A 24215-nucleotide genomic window follows, 5' to 3' on the forward strand; every position below is an offset into this window, starting at 1 on the left:
AGCTGCAAAAAAGGAGACAAATTAAGTAATTTTCTGTTATTTTTGCCTCAACATGGTTTCCATCTTTAAATGAGTATAAAGCCCTCCTTAAAATAAATGGAATTAAATATATATATATATATTTCATTTACAGATAATATATTATCTGTTGGTTGCAAAATGTATAAGATCTTCCTGTGCTGTGCAGAACTGTCTTTTCTTAATCTACACATGACAAGTTTCAAACCAGCATCCTTGTAATTTAAGTTTAAGATTATGAATGAAGAAAACCTTTTATTTTAATCTACAGTACCGGTAAATGTCCTAGGGTATTAAACAAATTTCAGGAAACCTTTCTTAGGCATTTTCTAGATGGCAAATATACAGAAAGCAGCAGTTGAGGCAGCTGGATTAAGGTTAGGAAACCATTCAGCCAGTTCCACATTGGTTTTCCTCTCAGGAACACCAAATATACTCAAAATTAAAAGTTAATTTAGGTTATAATAGAGTATTCCAATAAAAACTAAATAATGCATTTGTATTTCTACTTTGCTTACCTACATGATAGCAAGCATCTTGTCTTTTGGAGATCCTTCAGTTTTGGAGATCCTCCTGTGTCCTATCAAAATCTACATTCCCAGCAGGCTTTCTCAGACTTCCTGTCATCCAACAGTTTGCAATGAAAATCTCTGTCTTCACAATTTGGAGACACTTGTGAGCATAATCCAAATACATGCTGCTATTTTATGGACTGAGATAATAATTAAAGCTTTATTGTGTGCAGGTAGAAGGAAAAGTTCAGTGTGAATTTGTAAATAATATTTTAGGGGAAATATTTTGAATTTTGAACAAAGTAGTCAACACAGGCTTTCTTCCCACACAATTTGCAATTGCACCACATATCTGTCTGCATGTTTAAACCAAGTGAATCTATTTGTTGACCAGCCACAAATGTCATATGTAATTGTTGTTCTTTCACACTCAATCCTAGAGATGAAAAACTAATTTACAATGAATAATTTATCCAATTTACTTTGTCTCATTTTCTGCTTGTAGGTAACTCACAAGCATATTACAATTTCTTTATGTGTTTATGTCTTTCATTTTTGAGTACAGTATTCCTCTAGAAATTTTGCATAGTGTATGTGAGCACCTTTTTTTTGATTAGTTGTGCATATGAATGCAGTGTCATTGATTGTCAGTATCCATATACAGTCATTTGAATGCTGAGTTGAAAGTGAACTCAAGAAATAGAATATGATGGCTGCAGCAGATTTTTTTTAATGCATTTCCTGAAAAAAAAAAGTCTTTTGATATTTTCTCCGTTCTATTAATTGGAGGTTGTATTGACTTTTAGACCTTGAAACAATGAACTGTCCAGATCATTTTGGATAAGCATTTAAAAGTTTGGATCATTCCTCTGTAATTATTTAATATTTTGCATTTTCCTGATGACCTTTGGAAAGTCCATAAAACAAAATGCCTGAAGGTTTCTCAAGAAAAGTGAAGATTTGTTGCTGTGATGAATGTATTCATGTTCAAAATTTTAATGTAAAGCTCAACCAAAAGAAAATAATTCTGAACAACCAGAGTCACACTCAGAAGAGAGGGAGGGTAGACAGGCAGGTGGCCACTTGGGCAGCCTTTGGGCAATGTGCCACACTTCAAGCCTTTTTCTTTACTTGCTTTTGAAACAGATATATAGCTTTTATTGGGTCTAGCTTAATTTATTTGAGAAACTTCTGAAGATCACCTGAAGAAGAGGTACAGATATCAAAAAGCATGTGCAAAGAAAAGTAATGCTTACTACTCGACCTTCTCTTGTCTTAAAAACAGTTCATTGTGTGTGAATGTGGATGGAGAGCTTAATGAATAACTGGTGTGCAGCTTCTGGGATCAGATAGGTTGTCATGGGTTTGTAACATGGTGAGTCAGAGTACTCTTCAAAGTGCCTACTCTTAGTTCAGTGCAACTACCTGTACTATGTGCTCTGTTTAAGATGTTCACTAGAGTGCGGTTTGGAGCAGAAGCTTGAACTGGTCAAAGTGAACTTTCCTCAGAAGAAGCTTCTTTCACAAAGCTGAACTTGACTCTTTGTCATTATCCTCTGGGACACAGTTTTATATCCCTAATCCACAAGCACTGCCATACTGAAGATGTCCCTAGAGGTTGAAAAGGGTTCAAACCTGATAAGAAAAAACAGCCTTCTGAACTTCAGGTTCTATTTTTGTTGTTGTTTTTTATTTGTTTTTCATTTGTTTGTTTACTGGAAACCACACAGTGTTGTTGCCCATTAAAAGCATTATGGATCATATTCAGAATCCATCCACAAATACAGTACACAAATTAATTTGAATTATTGCTTAAGCCTTCTTTCCAAATCTAGTAATATATGCCACCACCAGTTGGAAGCAATGGCTCAGCTAGAACTTTTCAGGAGTACTGATTTACTACTGAGCTCCACTGTTACTCAAAGGGTGCTGAGGGTAATATTATTAGAGAGAGCAGCAATGCCAGCAGGTTTTAATGAAAAAATGGCTGTTTGGAATTTGTCAAATTCAGTTTTTAAATTAGGTTCACATTCTAAATTTCATAAGACAGCAATGTTTTGAGTAGAGAGAACGGTACTGAAATTGCGTTTTAATTGCCTCTCCTAGACTTACATCTTATGCAGCTGTGGTTTGAAGTATTAGTTCTGCCTATGAGACAGCTGATGTCTGATCTACAAATCTTATGATGTTTCTGTATCAGTGCACCAAGATAGGAGATAGGAAATAAAAATGAGTTCAGACATTGTTTCAGCCCAGCATCATCACCTTATTGACAAGGCCAATGAGAAGATTGATTTTGTGCCATATATTCATTACAGTTGTTAAGATTTGTTTGGTTGAACATCTACTTTTATCAGCTACTTGAAATATGGCGAGGAAAATTAACATTGTTATCATCTTTACAAATTGGGGGGAGACTTCTGGAGACTTTTTTTTTCAGCAAGAGTAAGCAATTTTAAAGGCTAATCTCCTATTGACAACTTTAGAGACAGCAAAAGGATGATAGACATGACTGATGGTGACTGATGATAGACAGTAGTGTGACGGAGAGTAGTACTTGAGTAGATATTCCACCAGAAGGAACATCCTACTGAAGAAATAAAGACACAGACTTTTCGACTCAAGTTAACAGCAAAATATTTAAAGGGTGCTTAGCCTAAATATAAACCAAAAATACAGTTTCTTTCTGGTCATGCTTTGGAATTGATTTGACTCTGGAGTTGTATTTCTGTCTTCTTAATCTGAATGAGTTGTGATAAAAACAGTGATGTTTTTCTTTACTTTTTAAGAGCTTTTGTAAACCTTTTTAAGAGGTCTAATGCAAGTATAGAAGTGACCTAGCATTTGTTTCCTTATTCCAGATGCAAATAGTTACAAAAACAGAATAAATTTTATATTAAAACACACAAAATTTTAAAATTTACTTGAACTTAGTTTCATTCCTGGATGAGAAAGGGAAGGACTTCCAAGTAGTTATGGCATGGTTCTAAGGAAATTAGAGTAACTTGTAATTTAAGTTAATGTTAATATTTCTAGTAATATAAATTTGCTTCACTAGAAATTTATGGACTGCTTTAAATAAAATGAAAAACAAAGCAAATATGCCAAATTTCCAGCAAATAGGATGGAATATCATAATTCTATGCAATAATTTCATATATTAAATATTCAAGATTTTTCTGCAGCACCTTGCACACAAAGTAATACATCTTAACATCTTAATATGAATACCTAGATGAGGGTCTTGTATTTACAAAGAAATATATGTGTATATATATATATATATTTTTATTTTTTTTTTTGCAAGATATATGCCAATCTGTCAAGACACTGTGAAACTGGTGCAGCTCCTATCTGTAGGACAGCCAGATGAAAGAACAATTTTAAATGCCTCTGATTTTTCTGATCAAACTGGCCCAAAATAGCTTTTGGTTATCTGCTGGAATAGTGAAGAGCAACATTTTTACAAAGAAAACAACTACACAATAAGATAGACAGTGTTTTTAATGTCATGCTGTTCTTCTCATTTCAAGCTATTTAAAATTAAAGCAAATGTCAAACTAAGCTGTTCATTCTAAACCCAATGGTTATTTACTTTTTTCAATAGTTTTCAAACAATCTGAAACAACTATGCTCCTGTTTACCCAGTGCCAACCTAGATAATGAAAAGACTGCCAATAAGAGGCATTTTGTCACACTTCAGCATTTTTAAAAGAATAATCAACATTTACATGTGACTACAATCCCCAAAATTGTGCTTGTGGATGCTTTGCTTAATATTTTAAACTAGAAATCTTAGGGCTTTTAAATTCATTCTATCTGCTACTTTGAACGCAGATGGACACTGTGTATAAAGACCTGCACTTCTGCTTCATGGCATGTTTGTGCCTGTATTAGTGCTTCGATGAATACGTTAAAGTGAGTGAGCAATTGGTACTTGATTCTGCTACTTTTAAAGTCAATTCCTATAATCCCAGCAGGCCATTCTCAGTGAGAATGAGAGCAGGACAACTAAGGAGACTAAGGAGACTCTAAATCTTAAAACACTGAAATACGTTGGATATAATTACATTCAAAGGGGATTTTTTTTTCTGAATTGTTTTTCTAAATTTTGAGATGTGCCATTTATTTATATGTGGCCCTTTTGCATGAAAAAGAATCAAGAATGTACTGGGACTAAAGATCATTTGAATAAAGCTGGAATTATAGACATGGGTATCTGCATGGCAGAATGACATATTGATTAAATATGATAGATTACCTCATTAAGCCCAACACACTTAGAATAAAAGCTAAACTATATTCAACTTACATCTGTTGTGACTTGAAAAATCAAATCTTATTTTTACTATAATAGTGATAATCAGGACAGTGTTTGTATTATCTGAAAGATTCTGTTGGGCTTTGAAAGAATCCTGTGAATGATCATCTCATGAAGGTAGAGTGGGTTTTTCTATTAGTTATTCGAACTTTGGAAAATTTAATATATTGATAATATAAAAATATCTATTTGTAAGAACAAAAATCACAGTCAGCATTAAACCTTCAGTGTCTAAAAACCTGCAGTTTTGCTTACCTGTGCAAATTGTCATTTGGTTCATATTTATGATATTTAATGATATTTAAATGATATTTAGATGATATTTAAACAAAAAAGGCTTATTCCTTGCAACCATGTCCTGAAATAACATGTCAATAAATATGAATACTGCCTTCAAACTCATCACTGATATGAATTTCTCAAAAATTGACAATGTGCTGTAGAATATACTTTTATTATATGTCTTTCTTGGTTAGAATGGATTTGATTTGTTTTGGCTGTAAAAAATACATTTATTCAATGGACTAGACTTTACTTATAAAATGCAGAAAAGTTTTAACATCTACTTATAGATGCTTCAGAAAGATTTTGTGAAGAAACTTTTCTGTTGTCCTCTCCATGCTCTTCTAGCTTTGCAAAAGTAATTATCTCCTTGATATTAGTTATCAAGTTTTCAGTTCAAAAATGTTTTCTTTGCTAGACAGAGTATAAAAGAAAATGCTGATGCAGCTATACATGTTTTAGTGTTATACATGATGTTGATACAACTACAACCTAATAAATATTTATATTTGTTATATAGAGATCTAAGTGAAGGGCATCTCTCAAGTGATCATCCAGCTTTCAGATGGTCCTTAAATATTCATAGTGTATGCTGTTATATTCATAAGATACTACATAAAAAATATATGGGGTACTCTCCATAGATACAGAATTTATCTGTATCATGCAGTTGACCATTTGATCATTAAACAGTGTGATTGTTCAGGAGCCTGTTGCTAAAAATATTTGTCTACTATCTCTTGTATTTGTTGCACTTTATCACTTGGTTATTTGTCTTGGCTGGTACAAAATGATTCCATAGACATTTCACTGGCTAAATTTGATTCTGTGACTGCATCTCCACCTATGCTTTCATTTTTATGACAGGTTGTGAAGGTGAGTTATAAGTATGTATTTTGTGCAAATTCATAGAAACTTGGAAGATTCCTATTTGGGGCAAATCCAATTTAGAGTTGTTGAGAATTCAGTTATTGTGTGAATTCAGCGATGATGGAAAGCCATGTTTTTTTCTTTCACTTCTTGGAATATCTTACCCAGAATTTGTCCATTGAGGTACTATAATGTTAAATTTTTTGGACTGCAAGACTTTTGGACTACAAGGCTTATCATAACTGGTGAGTTTCTTAGGAACCAGGAATACATATAAATTCTGTGTTAATGAGAAAAGTTCAGTGCAAGCTTCTATTTCTTGCAGAATGGTAAGCAAAGAAACTTCAGCTGTTTTAGACTATTAGGGAAGCCTTAAATTCAGGTTTCAGGAAAGATGCTGGCTGACAAGATGGCACTTAACATCATCACACCAGCATTGCCCCCAGCATACCGGCCTTACTCACATATATTTGTACAGTTTTGCAGTAAACGCAGATTAGTGAGTCTTTATTATAGTAGATAAACAGAGTGCTCTGTATATCAGTAGACCTCATGTATAGCTAACAGTACTACTGTTTTCTATTATGTTTATTTATAAGGGATTTTCATTATAGCTAAAACATAAGCTTTATTCATATAGTAAAATGTACAGTTTAGGAACCGTATTATATTAAATTCAATCTTTTATGGACTGTTCCAAAATATTATTATATTTATCCTACTATTTTAAGGGCAGGTATTTAAAAATACTTTCAGCTGCATAAAGCTGTCATCAGCATTCATGTTTTCTTCTTTTCCATACTTTCATGACATTGTCATCTTGCAAAAGTATACTTCTGTATGAAACTGCAGTGATACCTATTTAGCAACTGCACTTAAAATCAAAGATAAACATTACACAGCAGTTTTGTTTCATTTTCTGGCTGATGGGCCTCTTACACAGTTGCTTCTATCCATTCACTTAATGTTTACTCAGGATAATTGAAAAAGAGGATTTCTATTTGGTACAATAAAAGGCCTGAAAAGTAGTCTTATATGCCTATAACCTTTTTCTTTCTCTCAATATGTTCAGTGCATTTGCAACTCTCAATTTCAGTTACACATAGGAAGAAAAAGGTTTGTACTAGGTGAATTATCTCATGTACTTGGATGCAGAAGCACTTGTTCAGCAGTATGCCTGTTCTTCCTGGTTATTTAAGGAAGGCTCAGATAAATACCTTAGATTTTCACACACAGAAGCATGCATTTATATACCATGTGGGTATGCTGGTATAGACAAAGCTTGCTCAAGCTGTGCCATGGATGCAGGCCATCTGCAGGCACATGGCAGCAATTTCTTCCCCTGAGGCAGGAAGTGAATGTCCCATTATCGAGTACTGTTGGAAGAAGAAAGGTTTATGACTCTACAACTACCTTAGTATTTCCAGTAAATCATTGCTTGAGTATAGAGATGCATGCTTGCATTCTGATAACCATATGCATATATGTTATCTCTAGATAAAGCACATAAAAATATGGTCCACTTCTTCCAGAAGTCCATATAAGGACTTAATACTGTGCAGAGCTCCTCTGTAGCCTACAATATAAATTAGTAACTGAATAAGGGTCATTCTGAAAGACTTGAGAAAAAAATACATATTTTAATAATGTATTTTCTAACCAAACAGTCTGGTGGAAGAAAATATTTATCTGCTTTCTCTTGACAGCTGTGTTGTAGAAATTTGTTTCCCAGCTTTTTTTCCATAGTGATTTTTCCATACTGATTAGACCTAAGTAAAGACTCTCAGTATGCTCTTGTCTGAGCCCGGACTGGTACCACCTAACCACAGTAGCAAAACTGTGGCTCTGTCTTAGAAAACTAGACTGTCAGGATTCTGAAAAGCTGTTGCAGACCTACCATAGAAAAAGAGCATTTGATGGTAAACAATTATTGGTTTTGAAGACATAGTGAACAGTAATTAACGGTGATGCTCATTGGTGTGTATAATCTGGCATTATATATTTGAGACAGGAATAATCAAATGAAACTAGGGAAAAATAAATTGGTTATTTCTACTTCCATTAACTTATGTGAAATGGTTAGACCACTCTGAGCAGAGAGTGGTGGACATATCCTGGAACTCTTAAAAGGAGTAGAAAAAAAGATATCAGTATATATTTAAAAGATTAATTTTGCTTGTATAACCCAATGGGTTATGGAGTAAAATTTGTCTTTTTTTCCAGCTTTAATTTCTTTAGAAAAAGTGGTATTAAAGTGACAATATGCCAATTTTTAAAACAATTAGATCAATTATATTTTATCAAAGATGAAGAGTTAGTGTATCTCTCTGAAATGTAGCAAAAATGTTGAAAATATTGATCTTGTTATGAAATTCAACACCTTATATTTGACCTAGAGGGCTCTTAAGGAGTGTAGCAATCACCAGAAGAGGGTGATGCAGTATAGTGGCTCCAGGATGATAAAGTGGCTGGCTAGAGATGAAAAATGTTCTTTCTCCATACAGACCTGTAGGTTTTTTTTGTTTGTTTGTTTTGTTTTTCCTGGTGAAAGTATGCTTGCCTGCCTTTTAATAACTTCTACAATCATTATAAGTACCATTACTTATAGATGCCTAATATGTGTAGCTCTCTTTTAGCTGCTGTTGTTTTCTACCTCTTGTCAATATCATATAAAAATGTGTGGAGTGTAACATCTGAAATCATATACAGTACAACATCTGATAAGTGAAATTAGGTAGGCAAGCACTACTTACATTAGTATCTTAAGAACAGATAAGTATCCTGAGGATGCTCTTGCAAACAAGACATTTACTACCCTATGAAATACAGTAAAACTGAATGTAAATATTTCTGTAGCATATCTTTACTAGTGGAGATTACATATCAGTTCCTGTCAAGGTGCTTTACCTGTAGTTTTGATGGTTAAAATGTTAAAATTTATGCTTATTTGTTTTAATACAAATCTCATTTTAAGAATAGATCTTTCCATTTTCATTACCTATTTACATGTAATTGCTAAAAATGATTTATGGGCAAGATTTGGTTTGGTTTGCTTTGCTTTTATTGTCAAAATTGCTCAGATATGTAAAACTTCATTAAGTTGTTTAAAATTTATTTAATAATCAATGATAATAAAAGAATAAGTACTTTTAAACTGAAACAGAATTTTGGAAATTGGGAATTCCAAGCATTTTGGCAGAACAACATTAGTTATCTGAACAGAATGCAAATTTTATCTTTGTCATGCAGAAAATTCCTAATAAAAAACAGTCTGTAGTAAGCTGTTAAAGATGGTCTGTTGCAATCTGGATATAATTAAAATATTAAAATTTACAGTTCTAATGAAAAAATATAAGCAAATATTCAAGATTGTGTAGATCAGGCTGCAGAGGAAAGACAGAAAGAATGTGTTTCACTACAAGTTAAATTTTCTCAAATTTCAATGTGGACATTGTAGCTGACAGAAAAAGAATAATACATTTTTAAAAAGCAGAGAATCACTGAAACACAAATGATAGCTCTGAGTGCAAGTGCATCCGTCAAATAAATTAGAAGCCACAATGCTATTGCTTTTTCACTTTCCTGGAACTGCCCTTTCACTTTATTCCATGGCCACCTTTCATGCGAACACCCTAAAGAAAACCCCAAAAGCCATTCCCATTCAGAGCTCTTCTAACTGATTTCTGTTGAGGGACCTGTAACTCGTCATTTCAGGAAAAAAAACAAACAAAAAAAAAAAAACAGAGTAGCCTTTTATGTGCTAAACAGCACAGAGCAACAAAAGGAAAAAAATGTATATTTTTTTTCATTGTTTTTTATTCATTTTTCTCATGTTTAATTTGTTTATTTCTAAGGAGTAAGAAATCGCTCTGATGCAACTAATTTGTCTTGTGTTTGAATGCCTGGCATTTTGTATAGTACTGGAGTATAATTACAAGTAAGGTCAATACATCCGGTTCAGCCACGGCCATAAACTGTGTGGCTGAATCAGTGGTTACTATATATATATGTATATATTTCCATGCAAAGTGCAATATGAAAAGGAGTGAGTGTTTTCCTCCTGCAGAATGGGTTGTAACCCAGTATAGGGGTATATATGATCTATAAGTAGCCTAGCCCTTATTGCCCCTAAGAATGAATATTCAAATAAATAAATACTGGGCTTTTAGAGATAAGGATAATCTGCATTTTGTGTTGGCAGATGGTCATACAAGTCTGTATTCCATCTCCTGAGTGGAGTTCAGAAGAATATGCAATGTCAAAAATCAAGAATGCATCATTGTAAAATCAGAGTAACTCTTCTGAAAAATGAAATGGAGATCAAAGTGATCAGATGTATTGCTAGGTGGAAAATCAGGTATTCCCAGATAATTACTGCTGAATGGGCTGAAGCAAGTTTTGGCACCCAATAGATACATAGGCCAGCAGACACCCGAAAGTGTTAATGTGTTGTCTTACTCTGCTAAAACTTCTAGAGATTTAAAAACTTCTGCCAGTTGGAAGACAGTTTTCAGGCCCTAAGAAATCAACAATCCAGTTGGCAGCCAGTCACAAGTGATGTTCCTCAGGGCTTGGAGTCAGGACCAGTTTTGTTTAGCATTTTTATCAATGATCTGGAAGAGACCATCAAGTGCACCCTAAGTAAGTTTGCAGATGTAAGACTCTCAATCTGCTTGAGGGTAAGAAGGCTTTGCAGAGGGATCTGGATAGGCTGGACCAATGGGCTGAGTCTGATCATAAAACATTCAACAAGGCTAAGTTTCAGTCCTGCACTTGGTTCATTATAACCACATGCTGCCTATAGGCTTGGGGAAGAGTGACTGGAAGCATGCCTAGAAGGCCAATGGCATCCTGGATTACATTAGCAATAGTGTGGCCAGCACTATGATTGTCCCCTTACACACAGCACTGATGAGACCGCGCCTCATATACTGTGTTCAGTTTTGGGCCCCTCACTGTCCCTACAAGAAGGATATTGAGTTTCTCAAGTATGTGCAGAGAGGAGCAGGGAGGCTGATGAATGGACTAGAAAGCAAGAGTTACAAGGAGTGGCTGAGGGAACTGTGGTTGTTTAGTCTGGGGAAGAAAAGGTTGAGGGGAGATCATGTTGCTCTTTACCTGAAAGGAGGTTACAAGGAGGAGGATGACAAGTGATGGGATGTGAGAAAATGGTCTTAAGTTGCACCAGAGGAGACTTAGATTGAAAATCAGGAATACTTAATTCATGGAGAGGGTGGCCAAGCATTGGAATGGGCTGCCCAGGGAAGTGATGGAGTTTCCATCCCTGGAGGTATTTGAGAGACATATGGACATGGCACTAATGGACATGGTTTAGTGATGGGACTCAGTAGGTCAGGTTGATGGCTGGACTTGGAATTCTTGAAGGTCTTTTCCAACCTAAATGATTCTCTGTTTTTTTGAACAAGGAATTAAAGTAAAACAGGTGGCCAAGAAGGCCATCAGCATCCTGGTTTGTATCAGGAAAAGTGTAGCCAGGAAGACCAAGGAGGTGATCATCCCTCTGCACTCAGCTCTGGTGGGGCTGCACCTCGAGTACTGTGTTCAGTTTGGGGCCCCTCAGTACAAGAAGGACATTGAGGCCCTGGAGCATGTTCAGAGAAGGGCTACAAAGCTAATGAAGGGCCTGGAACACAAGTCCTATGAGGAGCAGTTGAGGGAACTGGGGTTGTTTAGTGTGGAGAAGAGGAGGCTCAGGGAACACCTTATTGCTGTCTACAACTCCCTGAAAGGAAGCTGTGGGGAGCTGGGGGCTGGCCTCTTCTCACAGGTAACCAGCATTAGGACTACAGGGAATGGCCTCAAGTTGTGCCAGGGGAGGTTTAGGTTAGAAATTAGGAGACATTTCTTCTCAGAAAGAGCAGTCAGGCGTTGGAACAGGTTGCCCAGGGAAATGGTGGCATCACAGTCCCTGAGGGTGTTCAAGGAAGGGTTGAACATGGTGCTTAGGGACATGGTTTAGTGGGTGATACTGGTAATAGGGTTGGACCAGATTATCTTGAAGGTCTCTTCCAACCTTAATGATTCAGTGATTCTATGATTCTATAGGCATTTTTTGATGGATGGAGTTAAGACAGTGGGCTGAAACTCCTAGGTGTTGCTAACCTTATACTAGTATGTAGCTAGAAGGAGGGAGGAGAGATTTGTGCAGTTATCTTTTACTGTGTGTAGTTTAGGTCTGCTATGGAAGCTATAAGCTTAAATGTAACATTTCAGTGTGTGCCAAACAGGAAATGAGTTCCCTCAGAACTGTGGTGCAACGTGGTCCTTCAAGTGGTTTCTGAAGTGACCTAGTTAGTAGACACTGTGTGTCTCTGTCAGACAAATCATAAAATGTAAAAGATTGCCTAAATATTAGTACAATCCAGTTGTAATGGCTTGATTTATTTTAATTGATATAATGATTCTACGATTTCAGATTAGTAGTTTAGATTTAAATCCCCATAAAGCAAATCACAAAAGACAAATTGACTCTTTGGATTAGAGTTGCTTGCCATTTATAGTCCTTGAAGGGGAAAAAGTACAAATAAATGTCCAACAAAAAGGCCTTGTTTAACTTTTAGTAAGCAGCTCAAAAGGGTCAGAGACACAGAAGCTATCCTTTACCAGACCTGGAGAAAAAAATGCATCATACGTAATCTTTCAACTGAGAGGCTTATTGAACTCAACATGAATGTAAAGATTATTCCAAGGGGTGCTAGCCACTGTATGAGTTGACCTTGTGATTTACAGCTGCAATACCATGCCCTGCATGAATTTCATGACATAACAATCTGTCAGTTCTTGCAGGTATAAAGTCAGCCCTCAGAGATAACAGAGTCAGCCTCACAATGATGGCCATTTCAGGATGTAACTACCTTTTCTTAGCTTAATAATAAAACGATGATGTGATTTAAAATGTCATGCTTTAGTTATAAGGCTAACAATCCTATTAAAGTATAATACTGGTGATAGATATTGTAAGGTATTGTAAGTACTAATCTAGTCTGAAGTAATGTATTAGATCTATTGCAAAGTGCATAGAAACTGTCAAAGATCCATAAGCAAATTAGAAAATAACTTCAGTGTGGTAACCAGGTTACTTAGTGAGATATTAAAAATATTAACAATAATATTTATTCAGATATGGAGAAACAGAATTCCAACTACTTTCAACTGTTAAGTGATAAGATTTAATTTATGTTTAGTCAAAATTCTGTGATTCTTTAGCTAGTGTACAAATACAAGACATGAATATGCATCATTCTTGGAAGAGTTTCCATTGTATGTTTCCTGTAGTGATATGCCAATCAGCATGATGACTGAGCTGACAAAAGCATGCTATATAAGGGCTGTTTCTTTAGATATGAGTAATTATTTTTTTCCATTGAAAGATGAACATAATTTAAGCCAGTAATATCTGATTTAATAGATTGACAATTTATATATGGTTAGAAAAATCAGTGAGTTTTCTTTTCAGTTAGAGAGCAGGAGAGGAAGTTAGTGATGGCTTCATGTTGGAGCTCACTCCGTAATCTCTGACTGGTCCCTGAGGATCTTCTGTCTTCAGAATGGAGTAAGCCTTACCATTTGATTTAGAGCAGCAATACCAAGCTCTGCATGAAAGTCATGACATTAATTGTGTGCTGATGCTAGACACTGCAAAGCTTTAACTCCTTATGGAAAGTTCAGGTCTTCCTGATAATGGAAGTTTTCAGCCAACCAGCCTCCAATCAGCACATCATTGAGATTTTCAGTCAAATCAGCATCTTCAATATGAAAATCAGCTGTTCTGATGCTGTCTAGAGAGTTAAATAGAGATATTATTTATATAGAGGAAATGTTGTGGTAGCCTGGAAGTAGTTAGATTTTGCTAAGAACTGATACATTTACGCAGATATATTAGGTTGCTGCTAAGAGGTAGCTTCAAATACATCTACATCTACAAATACATCATTACACTTTTGTAACTACTCCAATCTGTACAAATGTTGCTGACAAATTAGAGCACTAGGAAATTAACAACTGCATGAAGTTTAAAAAGAGCAAGCAAGTGCTGGATTCTGCACCTAGGACAAGGCAATCCTGGATATAAGTACAGACTGGAGCATGCAGCTCTGGAGAGCAGCTCTGTAGAAAGGGAATTGGGGTTTCTTATCCATGGTAAATTGAATATAAGTCAACAGAGTGCCCTGGCAGTCAAAAGGACCAACCATGTCCTAGGATACATCAGGCACAGCATTGCTAGCTGGTCAAAGGAAAAGATTGTCCATTTCTGCTCTGTGCTGGTGCTGCCTCAGCTCGAGTATTGTGTTCAGTTTTGGGCACCATGGTATAAGACCATAAAACTATTAGTGAGTGTCCAAAGGAGGGCTATGTAGATGAAAGGTCTAGAGTGGAAGACGTATGAGGAGCAGCTGAGGTCCCTTGGTTTGTTCAGCCCAGAGCAGAGCAGGCTGAGGGAAGAACTCATGGTGGCCTGCAGCTCCCTCACAAGGAGAGTGGAGGGGCAAACTCTGAGCTCTGCTCTCTGGGGACAGCCATAGGACCCAAGGGAATGGCATGGAGGTGGGACAGGGGAGGGTTAGGCTGGGTGTTATGGAAAGATTCTTTACTGAGAGGGTTACTGGGCATCAGTACTGGCTCCCCAGGGAAGTGGTCACAGCGCCAAGCCTGCCAGAGCTCAGGAAGCATTTGGACAGTGTTCTCAGACACATGCTCTGATTTTGGGACAGTCCCGTGTGGAGTCAGGAGTTGGACTCAATTATTCTGCTCTAGGGAACCTGCTTTGGCAGGGGGCTTGGACCTGATGATGTCTTGAGTTCCCTTCCAACCCCTACAATTCTGTGATTCTGTGATCCTTGTGCATCCCTTCCAACTCAGGATATTCTGTGATTCTGTGGAATGTAAGGCAAGTGTTGTTTTGGTGGTGCACATGGGTCTCTGTCCACATATTCTCTTAATACTGTATAATCATCGAGGTGCTTCTGCACATCTGCACCTTTTGTGAGTCATATACTCTGCACTTGAAAGTTATTAGCATAATGACTGACTATTGTAAAATTGTGTTAATATTAAGTGAACAGATTTTCTTTTTGGGGCAAATAATCTCAATATGGATAATGAACAATTTGTATCTATAATTAATTTTTAAAAAGGCAAAACATAAACTGACAGATACAGGCTTGGTGTTTTTTCATTTCAGGCTTTTTGCTACCATACAACTTTTCCTTCAGGATAGATTTCTGACAGCAAAAATGCAAGGGTAGTCTTTGATCCTGTCATCCCTGATTAACATTGCTGATTCATCCAACACGCTACTATCTGGATGCTGATCCTCTTGATCTGCTTGGCTTGGATTTATTTTTGATACTTCTGACTTTATTAGAAAGCCATTTCTTCTCGTGGGTGAGACAGAAAAATCAGTAATGCCCTAACACTGTCACATTACTGCATACCCCAACACCTAGTACCACTGTCTTTTCACACTCTCTGTTTTTACCCAGAAGATTTTTATTCCAAATTATATATGATGCTTCTTTCAGATTTTCTAATTTTCAATATCTTTGATCTAAGCTTTGAGAAGTGTAACATAAGATGCAAAATTCTCTTCTGAATCCCTGACTGGTATCTGCAAGTTGCAGTTTGTAGGTAGTATGTCATCACAATCATAATGAATGTGGCATTAAAAGGCATATTTATCTTGCTGGAAAATACTATTTCAGAGAGGTAAGAGATTCTACAAATAGCTCTTGGTATCAAAGGAGCTTTAAGTGAGAATAATAATAGTTTTAAAAAAAAAAAGAAAAAAAAAGAGTTTTCATATTCCATTCTCTTGATTGCCTATCTAAACCCATAGAATTAATATTGTTATCATCCATTGTTTATATGGCATCAAGTGCGTAGTAGACACTTTGCAAGCATGTATTAAAGCAAAGTCTGGGCAAGGACATTTGCATTCTAGCATACAAAGTATGGATCAGTGGTTCAGGGTGGGAAGGGCAAGTTACACTTCACTAACAGTGATATGTATCAAGTCCTAGTTCTTAAGAAATTAATTTGTAAGGATAACTGGTTAAAAAGTTGATACAAAAGAGACAAGAAATTACAAATATCTTCCAACCAGTAAATCTTTCAACCAGTCACAGTCCCCAGTATTTGCTCTGGACTTCAGCATCCTCGTATCTCAGCTAATAGCCCAACTAACTGCTAAATGAGTGATTAGAAGGAAAAGCAAAAAATATATATATAATATATAAATAATAATTTAAAAAAATGTTACATTCTTCAGTCACTTTGGTGTGTTTTTGTAATACTGGCAAAGAATGGAGATCATTTATATGAGAAACCTTTGCTCCTAAAACACTTAGTATTCTGTAGGGACTTATGCAGTATTGTCAAATCACAATAGATTGCATAAACTTTTATGCAGTGTAATCAAATTGAAAAAAAAAAAAATCACAGGTGAAGTGCATCAGATTAGTTTCACAAAAGCAGTATTTATATCTTGCAAGCCATGACACATGTTGAGAGTGACTGTTTTTCTGTTTTTGGAGGCAGTACTGTTTTTTTTTGCTGAGAAAAATATTACTCTGTTTCCTAAAACTGTAGAAACAAAGTATTTCAGTGTACAGTTGCAAGAGTATTTCACACTGGTTTTACATCCATTAAATTTATGCTTTCATTGATAATTAAAGTGTTTTGAAAGAGAATCAGCAAGAATAAAATAAACCTCCAGACTACACATTTTTAGTATCTAAAAGAAGTTTGTTAGACTATATATTGAATAGGCAGTGAATCGATTTTTTTTATTATTATTTAGGATTTGGATTGTTACAAGTATACTAAATAATATTTAGACAGTATGAAGAACTTGAAAGTAAACTTACAACAAGAGGAGAATAAAGATATGAGGGAACAATAAAAGTAAGATAATAAAGAAAGCAGGCGATGAAAGCGAGCAAATGAAGCGAACTTGAGTTTCCAGAGAAAAATGTGAAGTTGATCTTGCAATAAAGGAATAAGGCCTAAGGAATAAAGCCTTTGGAACAGTGGAAGAATGCCATGTGGTATGGAATATAGATGAATATAGGCCAGTCTGGGTCACCTGTCCTGGTTGTGTTCCCTCCCAACTTCTGATGCATCCCCAGCCTCCACTCTGGCAGAACAGCAGGAGAAGATGAAAAGTCCTTGGCTTAGCGTATGCACTGCTCTGCTAAATTAAAACATCAGCTTGTTGTCAGCATTATTCTCATCCTAAATCCCAAACACAGCACTGTAGCAGCTACTAGGAAGTTAACTCTATCCCAGCTGAAGCTAGGCCATACCACTAAACGATTTCAACCATGATAAATTATGAAGTTGTACATCTTTCTCTCAATCTTTGTCATATCAGTAAAGACCAGTAAAATCCAAATTTCTATCTACTTGCTTCTTTTTGTTTTCAACTCTTTTAAGGTTGTTGGTATGACCTGAAAGGTGTCCATTGTTGCTGGTCACATGAATTCACTGCATTTCTTTGTCTTTGTGCTTAACATTTGGCTTTATGTACTAACCTTTCATGGGGAATTTATTGGTCTATTTTTAACATTTTGAAAACTTCATGTGCACTCTCTACTTTCCATTTATCAGACCTGTCATCCGCCCACTTCCTACAATAGCCATCTTAATGTTAAATGTTTTTTTTCCTTGTTCTTCAAACCAATACGCGAGTACAATTTATGTCTCTTTAGCATGGGAACCAACTTTCAGAAACTTAATGGATTTAATGGCATTTTTTATGTATTTTAATACAGCGTCATGACTATTATCTGGACTACTTCAATTTCTGCTAGGGACCTATTAACATAAAAATGAAAATAGAGGAATCTAAAGAATAAAACAAAGCCAGTTTAGTAGGAGTTGAGATACAACAAGAAGGATTACAAACATTTTTCTTCTTATGAAACTGTTCTAGTAGTGGTGATCACACAAAACACCCCAGTCACAGAAACCAACAAAAAGCCCACCTCTGAAATGCTGTGAACAATTTACAGTTATCTTCAGTTCTTGTATGTGCAAGTTAGCCCTCTGACCATAATTTATTTCTATGACCACTTTACTTTCACTAGCATCTCTCTGTTTTTCAGTTACTCACATCAACCAGCAGTAGGAGTGGTAGAAGAGCATAGCAGTAGATAGGTGGACACCTCTGTGCTGTTCTGCTGGGCTCCTTTTTAACACTTATTTGCAAGACTAAATGTTTTCATCTGAACTTTCAAATCCTATTTGGATATGGCCATGTGTGTTTAAATTTTGGATCCTTTGAGCTAATAGGAGAATATTCTGCACATGGTGTGAGTCATCTGAATCCCTGTGGCAGTACTGGAGTAGCGTTGCACTAAACCTTATCTTAGAGTGTCAGAACAGGTATCCTCACATTTTTTACTGACTTCACATTTACTTTTAAAATACCATTTAATTGTATCCATGGGAGGAAATAAATATCCTAGCTTTAAATAAATCCATCAAAACAAAGTCCTACATTTTCCCATGCAGGAATTAAAGAAGGTAGTGGCTCATTCCAAAATATGTATGGGAGCACATGAAGGGGTTCCACCATTAAAATAATTTGTGCAGTCCACCATATTTCTGGTTATGGTATCATATGTGTTATGCTGATGACATTACTGTTTTATAAGTACCACCTTCTATAATGTGCTGGAATGAAGACTGTGTTTGCTGTGTATATCATTGATTTGAAGCATTTCAGGAGGCAGTGCATTGAGGAATTGGTAGTTCTCATTATGTCTTTTGTGTAGGTGCCAGAACGAACACAACATTTTTGTGGAAGGGAAGGAATACATATAAATGTGAAGGAACACATAAATGGTGGAAGAAGTCTACAAATGCATAAGAAATTAGCTACGTTTCAAGTGATTATTTAAGCCAGCAGGGGTGGAAAGGGTGACATTCTTAGGATCAGACGCAGATACTGAATCATGGTAACAGTAATATTAGAATAATTCTTGAGAAAGCCCATCACTCAGAAGGAATCAAAAAATGTTCAGTGGCACATTCTAGGCAAAGTATGAGGCTTTCTGATCCAGCAGATCAGAAGAGAATCCTGGCCAATAAGAACAGGAACAAAAGCTATACTTTACACTCTTCTAAATTTTTCTTCTGAAAAATGTCAGATAATGTAATCTTTTAAAAAGTAATTTATTTTCAAGTTAGTATGGCTAATAGATTGCCCCAAGACATTTTTGGAAATGTTACACCACAACGTAAAAGCCTCAAAATAAATCTCAGCTTTGTGTCATTCCACAAGTTATCATTAAATTAATTACATGTCATTGTCACAGAAAGGTGCCATTTTTCAGGATTATCCAAAAATTAAACTAAGCTTGCTGTCACATTATGTTTCATTAGAGATAATATAAGTAAGAATGTATAAGTTTTCACTGGCTTATATTATTTGCCTTTGCTACAGCATCACTTCAGCAACAGGACAGATTTACTGGTTGTTGGTTTTCCTTCTCTGGAACATTTGCATTCTTTCCTTAAGGTCCTTGAGATCTTTAAGACAATTGGAAGATATTCAGATTATATTTTAAATTGCATTTGCAATAAACTTATTTTTGGCTCTTCATTTTTCAACTCAGGTTCCTAAACTGTATAACAAATGCCTTTAAATGAAGAACATGCAATGAGAAATCCCCCATATTCCAAACAAATCCACTGTATCTGTGTATGTCTGAACTTTTTATCAAGTACTTCTGCATCAGAGATCATAAGAAATAAGTGTGTGTGCAGGTTTTATTAGAGGACGGTGCGTGATTGTATGGGTATCATACAGTCAGTTTAGATCTAGCTTACAGTAGTTTAAATTATGTTTTGGAGGATAGACTTCTAGAGGAACTTCTCGCTCATTTAGGTTTTAGATTTTTACTGTATCTAATAAAAGTGATTGCAAGATTGTACAGTCCATCTGGGGCTGGGACCTGGGGTTTGGGTTGAGTTAGGCAGCCCATTTCAGTTCTCACTGGTCCTGCTGGCTTCCTATGGAAGGCATTGAGGATAACATTAGAACAGAGAATATGAATCCGAGTACAGATTAAGGAACTAAAGACAGATTGCCAGGTACAGAAAACCAGAGGATAGATCTGGAACCACATCCAACCTTTTCTTAAATACTCTCAGGGACTGTGATGCCACCGTTTCCCTGGGCAACCTGTTCCAATGCCTGACTGCTCTTTCTGAGAAGAAATGTCTCCTAATTTCTAACCTAAACCTCCCCTGGCACAACTTGAGGCCATTCCCTGTAGTTCCATTGCCAGTTATCTGCAAGAAGAGGCCAACCCCCAGCTCCCCACAGCTTCCTTTCAGGGAGTTGTAGAGAGCAATAAGGTCTCCCTTGAGAAAAACTGGAGGGGCAAAGCACACCGATAATAATAATAATGCATAGCAAGATTAGTTACAGAGGGAGAAAATATTTATCATGTTGAAATAAATATATACAAGGACTTGGTCAAAGCAAGGGGAGATTTACATTGATGTGAGTAGAAGACGAATGTATTACTTATGGTAAAATTCATAAGTTCATGATTAGTGGGATTGTTGTAATAATCTTGTCTGACCTCTTGTGTAATCAAGACCACTTTTCCATGTGCTTTTTGAAATATGGACACCAGAATTGAACACACAGGTCTAGCAGCAGTCTCACTAATGCAAGAGACAGGCATGATACCACCTCCATATGCCTACTCTATGTTCTTACCTCCATACTTGTTCTGTGATCACATTAATTCCCAAAGCCACAGTACCACAGTGGAAAAGCTCAGGCTTTGCTGAGTATACACAGCAACTCAAAAATCATTTTCATGGTCATTCAGGACACAAACTGCCATCCTCCAGTTGGTAGTTCCTAAGTACAAGGCCTTGCATTCAGCTTTATCACAATGTATGTTGTTAAGATGGGTGAACATTGCTGAGAGATCTAACTGATGCCTCTGTAGCAAGCCCATGGGTTGAGTTCAGAACTGTAAAGCCATGTATCAGCATTGTGTGGTGCTAACCGTACATTTGTGATCACATATTATATATTACTCTGCTGATGCCTGCATGTATATACTGAAGCTTTTGCAAGAATGGGTTTTGCAGACAGGACATGTTGTATTTTTACATTGTGATCAGTGGCAAACTAAGGATTCACAGCAGTTTAGGAAAAAAAATAGTAGCAGACTGAACACCATTTAGGGTTAATTCTTGTAAGGAAGGCAATATAGCAACACTTTTAGATGTCAGAGAAGCTAAAACTAGGTTTAGGGACATTTTTATGCAGCTTAGTGTAAAAGGACAGTTATTTTCCTCTCATAGCACTAAGAATGGAATCATAAAGGCTTAGCATTGTTTAAAGCTCATAAACTACAACCATAAATCAGCAAATTAGCTAATGATTGCCTCTGGGTAGTGATACATGATGAAAAACAAATGAGGAGAGGTACTCATGCATTGCACTTTGTAGCTACTGGAAAAAATGAAGTTCCATCTTCATAAAAAAAAAAAAAAAAGTGTTAAAGGATGTTATGAAGGGTTGTGCCCTAGTAGCAGAACAATTACTGCTCCAAATGAGCATGTTTTTTAATAAATGCTACAATACTAAGTCTGCAATTCAGTGCTAGCAATTTCAAATGAATCATGCTGTAACAGAGAAGTTGTATCTGCAATGGGAGACTGAAGAATACTGCATTTCCAGCCCTTTGTAGATAGTGCCAACCTTAAGAACTACAAATACACATAACTAAATAACCAAAGAATATCTCACAGTGATATCACTATGCCAACAATCATCAGTGAAGACACAGTAATGGTAAGCAAGACTCCAGGCGTTTCAGACCATGAATTGATTTATTGCCATTTTGAATAAAATAAAGTAACCATATAATAGTAACAAATCGATAACATTTTGAGCTCATCAGCCCACGCAGACCATGCGCCTACCTGCAGAGCACAGGGGGTTCCTGGACCTTGCTCAGTGATTCTTCTATTCCCACTCTGCTTGTGCTCAGCATCTTTTAAATGTGTTTTTGCTTCTGACTTACATTATTTTCAATATGAGTTGACTATATTTAATTGTCCATGTAGTGGAAACATCTAAGTAAAACTTATTTCTCTTTGCTGTTTAACATCTTCCCAGAGAAAGTCTGTAGCTCAGATGCCTTGTAGTTCTTTTGTCACAGCATGACTCATGATTTTATTTATTTTTTTATCCTTATGCCTATTTGCTTACAGTACACCATACACAGTAATCAGTGGTCTTAATAAATTTGCATCTCTATGTGGGATATGTGAGAAAGTGAGACAGTACCTAATCAGTTCGTTCAAGTAAGACGGAGTACACATGCACAAAACCGCTCAGGCTAGATGTTAAAGCTTGGTACTTCTACCTTTAAATGTTGCTAATTTCTATTGCATTAGATGGTTACTAATATTTTAAAATGCCTTAGGGAGGTATGGCTAGCTCTGTGAAATTAGAGTAGGCACTTAATTTCTGTATGCCATATGAAAGGCTAAAATGAGAAGTCCCTTTTAAATCCCATAGATTTCGAGAACTCAGGAGTCATTCTCTTTAAAAAGACCTAATTTTACCATCCATAATCCTAACTTTAGGCATCTCTCCTCAACCCCAAAAAAGAGAACCAGGATGTAATGTGTCACTCACCCATGGAGTGCTGCAGATGGGACACTGAAACCCAATGGCAAGTTGTATCGCTGTGATATTTAAATCCCCACAATCAAGGAAGTGTTAAATTTTGGTTTTCTACCTCTTTGAATAGTCAGTCTAATCACTGAGTTTTTAAATACCTTTTGGGGGGAGGGGAGAGAGTGTTTTTTTGTTGTTGTTTTGTTTTTCTGAGACCAGTGTGATCTCATATAGGGTATATTTTCTCATTAAAAGAGCAATTGCTGCCTTTTGACATTTCACTGCAGCAGGCATGCTTTGCAGATACAGATACATCTGTAGCAATTTATAAATACATAAAACCAATCGGTTGTAGTGATCCTAGCTTACCAGCTATCACTGCTGGTAGTTATATTGACTTTTACTGAACGTGCTAAGATAGGGGATTCTTTGCCAATGAAATAAACAGCTGGAGCCTGGAACCTGTTCTCACAGTGTTGTAAATGTGAAGTAGTCCCAGCGAAGGCATTGGGCTATCACAGCAAAGTTCAGAGAAAAGAGTAGAGATCGTTTGTGACAGTTGCAGCAAATGAATCTTTTTCAGAGGTGAAAACAGTCTCATGCTGCATAATGTTTTCCATAATGATCACCTAGATGTAGTTCTTTGGATACCATTTTCAAACAAATAAGTAGAACCTATCTTCAAAATCACTGTCTCTCTTTACTGATTCTAGATTTGTTATTATACATGTATGTAAATAAAATTCTCATATGATTTTATCAATTGTCCAAACTGGCCTATTTCTCAGAAAGGGGAACATTTTATATGCTATGGCCTAATTCAAAAAAAAGGTAGCAACTTCTCATTGTATTAAGCAGAATGTATTGTCTTGGCGGTATATTAATTGCTGCATGTGTAAACAAAGTTATATTCTAGGTCTTTTTAGATACTTTTATTTGGATTTTTGTTTTTAGGTGAAAGCCATCTTCTGTTGGAAAAATGAGGCCAAAGAATTGCTAAACTGTGTTTTTTTCCACCAAAAAACATTTTCTACAGAGATTAGTTTTGACCGTATGTACAAGGTACTTTATGGTTAAAGGAGTAATTGCTGACATTTTAACATTTTAATAAAATACAACCTCAAAGCTGTCAACTGAGGTAATGTATAATGTGATTCTGCAGCGGAGCGGGGGATCGGGCCAGGCAGGGCTAATTTTTTCCGGCATCGAGCCTACTGGAGGGAGCTGCCAGGACCCGGCAGCCCTTGTGAGGGAGGCTGACGAGGCGAAGGCGGAGCCAGCAGCGCCCCCTCCCCAGCCATTCAAAAGCTGCCCCTAGGGAGCGCGAGCGACCAGGAGCGCGGCGAACAGGACGGGCAAACAGGGCGTGGCGCGTCAGAAGGGAGTGGCGCGGCAGTTAGCGCGGCAGTTCGCGCAGGCAGGGCGCGCAGGAAGGGCGGAGCGCTCCCCCTACACACAAACAACACCTCCTTAACAACAGCCGTAGCTAGGTGATAATGGTCGCCACCAGGCACGGCGCGCTCTCCAAGAA

General features: G+C 36.5%; 1 protein-coding gene across 1 annotated transcript in view; it reads left to right on the forward strand.

The window, feature by feature from the left end:
• The window catches only part of KHDRBS2 (KH RNA binding domain containing, signal transduction associated 2), a gene marked incomplete at both ends in the record, with an annotated part of 354308 nt that overhangs the window by 239105 nt on the left and 90988 nt on the right, over positions 1-24215 (forward strand). The gene's annotated exons all lie outside the window — the stretch shown is intronic.

This window comes from Netta rufina, assembly GCF_964035555.1.
Source record: "Netta rufina genome assembly, chromosome: 3".
NCBI lineage: Eukaryota > Metazoa > Chordata > Aves > Anseriformes > Anatidae > Netta > Netta rufina.